This window comes from Olea europaea, unplaced genomic scaffold (genome assembly GCF_002742605.1).
Source record: "Olea europaea var. sylvestris unplaced genomic scaffold, O_europaea_v1 scaffold2262, whole genome shotgun sequence".
NCBI classification, from domain to species: Eukaryota; Viridiplantae; Streptophyta; class Magnoliopsida; order Lamiales; family Oleaceae; genus Olea; species Olea europaea.
The window spans coordinates 6,488-13,055 of NW_019240676.1; positions in this window are offsets into that span (position 1 = coordinate 6,488).

The window sequence follows — 6,568 nt, forward strand, 5'->3', positions numbered from 1 at the left end:
GTTTTATATTAGTAATTTTTTTAAGAATATGTGGTTAAAAAATAAAGAATATATATTAAATGGACTTACAAAATATTTTATTGAGAGAATATTTGTTTAAAAATGAGTTTTAAGAGGAAAAAAAGTAAGTTTTGAAATAAAGGAAATCATACAAGGGCTTTGTAGTTAAAGGAAATTCGGGGAAAACGGTAACTAGCCCAAATATGTCATATTTTGAATGATAAAAATATTTGTACAAAATATTGTTGATAAAATGGTGTACTCACTCTCACAAAATTAGCAGACCCCACGTGAGTTTAAAAAATAGCATGTGGTCCCCATCCCATTCTGAGTATTGAGTAAGGGAGTTTGTAAGAAAAGTTTGTACATGTAGCATGATCGTATTCTTAATGGTTTATGTCAATTTCACAGTTAAAAGTCAATTATTATAATAATAATTATTATTATTATATCAAAATACTACTTTGAATTTGATAAAGTTGACTTCTTAATAGTCATAATTGGCAGAAACGTTAAAAATGACCATTTGTGCACATAAACCACAAGTTAGGACGTCCGTGACAAGAAAAAACGACATTAAAAATCGAAATCTCACATAGACCATAGGTGGAGGACCACTTGTTCCAATTTCCTTTAGTTTAAGTATATCCGAAAAATTCTTTATTTATAAAAAGCATTTTGTGTAGAAAGCATCTTTAAATTTAAAGTGCCAATTTTTCTACACTCTTCAATAAGCTATCTTTCTGACTTTTCATTTTGTTTTTCTCAAAATACATATACTGAATTTTCTTCATATATTTATTTAAAATGATTTTTTATATGTCAATTGATCAATCAACTTAAGACCTTGTTTGAGCCCCATTTTGGGGAAAAAGGGCATTTTAAAATAGTATTTTTTGAGAGAATGTGTGTTTAAAAAATAAGAAGAAATTTTGATTTACGTGCAAAATTATTTTATTGAAAAATGCATGTTTCAAATTGAATTTTGTAAAAAATCTATTTTTGATAAAATGTGGCCCAAACAAATTGTTTGAATGGTTTAAAAAGTAGAGTATTGAAATATGCAATTGATTAAATGTAATCATTCTCTATTACGAATAGTCAATAAGGCCCTATTTGTCATCTTTTGAAAAATTTAAATTGTTTGTTACAGTATCGTTATCTCCACTATACATACACAAAATAAATATTCTATATACAAATTAATAAATGTTTCTTACTTTTTAACCACATATTCTAAAAAAATATTATTCAATAACTCATTATTCCCAAGTAAATTCTATATCAAACAGGCCCTAAATAGTGAGTTTGGCTATGTTATCAAATTGTCCTCGTAGGACATCAATTCATATTTGAGCATCTAAAATTGACGCGTGAGATATTGTTGATTTCTTTGGTCAGTAAATGCATTTAAATAAAATTCTTTAGAACTTCTGGTTTGAGTGATCTTTTAAGAGGATTTCGATAATGATGCATTCATACATCAATTTCAACTTCTTAATTCCCTTTCCAGTGCTAAGCGAACTGTCCAATCAAATTGACAATCATTTTTTCGACGTCATGAAATATTATCCATTTGGGATAAGAGTTCAAACTACGCATTTATTCTTAGCATTCTTTATTTTCCATCTCAATGCATTGTGATAGATCAATTTTACATATAATGCAACATCAAAATAATTCGATGAAAAAATTAGATTCTGACCGTAAACCAATTATAATAGAAAAATTATGATATTGACATGATGCGTAATAATATTTCTTAAACAAAAATAAAAAATACTTTGTTCTCAATTAAATTAATTGGAGGTACTTAACAAACAACAATGTTAATCCATTAATCGACATCACAACTAACATTTATTAAAATGTTGATATTTATACCCACAAGCATTAACAAGATACGGTCTTGATTCTATAATCTGAAAAATTATGCTTATAATTTAAAATTTAAGCAATAATTTCACAAACTTCATGTTACGACCACCATATAATCATATAGTATATGTATCAAAGCTATTGGATATAAATAATATTTAGATGATCAACATCGAGAATGATGGAATCTCATTTATCACTCTAATTAATTTTTAGAAATATAGGGAATTTAATCCCTATTTTAGCTAACGATGGTTACTAAAAAAATTTCATGAAAGAGAACCAACATCATATAGGATTGAATTGAATAATATTCTGGTTCTTCATTGAATATTCATTTGAGTATTTAATTTCTCATCATTATTAATTCAGTGATGATCCAACTGATCGTGCCAAACAATAAAGTCAATTCAATTTCGGATTCAATATGATATATAATTCAATGATTTAATTCGAAAAATATGATTAAAGCTTATATAACCATATATCATTTAAGTAATCAAACTAATCAATGTTCTCGTGACATTAGTCATATATTTTCATTTAGAGATAAATATGAATTCAAAGTGATATATTCTTCGAAGCACGTGCAATTTCAAGAGCACATTGTATTTTATAATCGTTTTCTTTGTTAACAATACATCAATATTCCTTTGGAATATTGAAAATTATAATTTATGTTCTTCACTTGCAATCGAATATTTTATAATTTTCAAATTACAATTCATGCTCTTCAGGAGTAGTCAAATATTATTATAATAAATTATATAAGGACTTACTTTTCGGGAGTAAAAATATAATCTTACGTTAGATTGTATTTAACTGTACTCTTTGAAAGCGAGTAAAAATTAACTAGAACGTCAATATATAAATACGTATGAACCGATAGTAGAGAAATTATGTAATTTAATTCGCGATTCTACATAGAAATAGATTGATATCTTTCTGGAATATTGAAATCGTAATATTATGCTCTTCTGGAGCAATTAATATTCTTCTGAAATATTAACAATGATTTGTTACATCATAAGCAATACAAACTATTATTTAAAAACAACATTTTTTTAGTAGAATGTAAATATTTGTAAAGTTGTGCTTCTTCGAGAACACAATGAGATAGACGTGTACTATTTCTAGAGTACGTTATATTTTACTATTATTATTTCAAAAGAAACATATCAATATTCTTCCGAAATATTGAAAATTATACAAGAATTTATCCTCCTAGAGTAAAAACATAATATGCGTTAGATCATATTTAATTATGTTCTTCAGGAACAAATACTTTTCTAACATAATATTGATATTTAAATAGTTGTACTTTTTCAATAACAACAATATGATACGTATCAATTTAACAATTATGGATAAATTTCTAATAAACAAGCTTATAGAATTCGAACATGCTATTCTTAAATAATAATAAATACTAATAAAGTATATTATACGTGTATGATGTGTCCCATATAAGTATACCTGCAACGTGGGCGCCCCCAGGGCATATCTCCCAGTGGCAAAGGGGAGGGCGGATAGGGCTCAGCGCGACAGTGTGCAGAGTTCGATTCCCCGCAAGGTGGAATTGGCTTTGTTGCAAGCGGGAGTTACCATATGGGTTAACAGTCTTGGCCTATCCATGTGCTCTCTACCCTGACTCCTGGGAAGCACATCTTGCGATTTACCTCCTCCACGATGGCCCAGGGCAGGGTCGGTGGAGGCCCTTAAAGTTGGGGTTCAACCTTTTTATACCTGCAACGTGGGCTAATTGTACAAACTTTATGACAAAATCTAATCACTGAGAGCATTAGACAACTTGCACCAATTCACTAGAATCGCACTGTTTGACTAGGCTTAGCCCCTGTTTGATCCCCATTAAATTACATTCCATCACATTCTATTTTTCTCTCTCCTATTTTCAATCACACAATTTTCTATAAAATTATATTACGCGTAAATCGAATTTTTTTCTTTTCTATTTCAACCACTTATTTTTTCAACAAAACACTATTTCCCCTATTTTCATTACCAAAAATGGGGGCCAAACGGGAGCTTAAAGTCAAGGCCAAATCTAGGGGCACCACTTGGCTCACTCATATTGGAGAGGAGGCTGTTGCGTGGTGTCAAGCCGTCCCTAGATATGGCCATGTCTTTAACCTTGGTCATTTAGTTTTATTCAATTCACTAACACTTTAGGGTTTGTTTGAGCTATATTATTTTTTTAAAAATAAATACTTCAACAGCGATTTGACATCATTTTAATTACACATTTTTTAATAAAATAATATATAAGCAAACTTAAAATATTTTCTTATTTTTTTACCACACATTTCTCATTGATTTGACATGAATAATACATTTTTTTTTGTCTAAAATGTGGCTCAAACATGGGCTTAGTCACAAAGAATAATTCTACTCCTACAAAGTTGGTGTACAAAAGTGGAGTGCCAAAATGTGTTGTCAAAATTTGGACTCTTGATTTCAAATGATTTAAAAATCTGTTTTTGAAATGATTGGTATAAATTTGATTTTGTAACCTAACTTTGTAAACCCCCTTTATCATTGTAGCATAACTCAGTCACAAATCCAGAACCGAAACCTAGGACTTCAAAATCCAATTTTTTCTTTTAATCTTTTGACAATTTTTTATCTAATCGCTATGACATTCCAAGTTATTAACTGATTGTCTGAAGCCAATTCCATCAAGAAAAATGAAGCGGAAAACTTCGACGCCAGTGGCGAAACTATTGGTGAAGAGAAAAGCTAGGGGAAAAAAAATGTTCCTCCACTCTTTTTTTCCTTACAAGAATTTTTTTTTTCTTTCGCCTCATGTGGTAAAATATTTATGAATAGAAAGAAGACTAAATTTTGCTAACTCAATTGACTAGAACTTCGTGCTGATAACGTGTTATGAAAAGGGAAAAGTAAAAGAAAGAATATAAGTCAATAAACTTATGTATATTATTAAGAATCAATTCCTCATATTTATATGATCCAAGATAAGAGTTACAATTGAATTAAATAAATCTTCTAGACTAGACAAGACTAATCTATGTATCATAGTAATACTAAACAATTATCAATAATTATTTCATTATTTTACAACAAAAATGTAATAATTTTTGTTTTAATACAACAAAATTATAGTGTACAAGTTTTTATACTTCAAGGATGAATGATAATTAACTAAAATTAGTATTATTAGCCCTTGTTTGAGTCGCATTATTTGGTAAAAAATAGATTTTCAAATAATGAATTTTTAGAGAATGTGTAGTTATAAAAAAAAAAAAAAAAAGTTTAAGTTTACGTTTAATATTATTTTATTAAGAGAATATGTGGTTGAAAATGAGTTTAGAGAAAAATGAATTATTAAAAAATGGGGGCTCAAACAAGGGGCTAAATGTGTCCATTGTCAATTTACAAAAGGGTAATTGGCATAAAACGTCTCTATCTTTCAAGTGTATTGTGGAAAACATCCTTACCTTTCATTTTTTGGCACAAAACATCCCTACCTTCCACTTTCTTGGCGTTGAACGTCATTTTCATCAATTTTTGACAATTTTATCCTCCATTCAAATAAAACACAAAGAAAAGAGAGGGGAAAAACAAAAAAACTAATTGCAACCACATTCCCAAATTTTCTAAAAATTGCAAATAGTAGCTTGATAATTACAATATTAAATAAATTGAAAAAAAAATCAAAAAATTAATGAAAAAAATTAAAAAAATGGGTTGTCTTCTTCACGATACCCCACCCCACCATACAAAATCTCTCTGCACAGCAAATCCTTCAAATCCGAAACCCCATTACATCTCTCGAGGGTTGTATTGTTATTTTTTAGTTTTGATGATTTCTGTGGGTAGTATAGATGGGGGAAATTTGTCAGGTTTAGGGTTAGAAATGGAAGAAAACGAACTTGAAGAATGAGAGACTGGCTATTTTCAAAATGATGGTTACGATTCCACCATTGACCCTGATATTGCATTCTTTTACATTGTAAGTTCATTTTATTTTTTAATCTTTTTTTGTAATTCAGTTTTTTAAAGCTGCATGTAGTTTGATTTATGAATTATATCCTGTTCAGTTGTGCAGAGAGATGTAATGGGGCTTTGGATTTGGAGGATTTGCTGTGCAGAGAGATTTTGTATGGTGGAGTAGGGTGTGGTGAAGAAGACAACCCATATTTTTAATTTTTTGATTTTTTTTCAATTTATTTAACATGGTAATTATCAAGTTATCATTTGCAATTTTCAAAAAATTTGGGAATGTGGTTGCAATTAGTTTTTTGTTTTTTTTCTTTCTTTTCTTTTCGTTTTATTTGAATGGAGGGTAAAATCGTCAAAATTTGATGAAAAGGGCGTTCAGCGCCAAGAAAGTGAAAGGTGGGGACATTTTGTGCCAAAAAATGAAAGGTAAGAATGTTTTCCACAATAAACTTAAAAGGTAGGGACGTTTTGTGACAATTACCCTTTACAAAATCAAACTTTCATTCATCACTTGATCTTCATTGAGAAAGTTGTATAGTTACGATAAAATTTTACTCCTTCAGTTCCATTTTTTTTTTTATTCACACAAAACCCAACAATTCAATTTTTGATGTTCGTGGCTCCAACTGACAGAAACCCAAATGTAAATGCCAAAAAAATAGAATGGGGATTCATTTTCTATTAAGGCGATAAGTTGGGGACTAATACT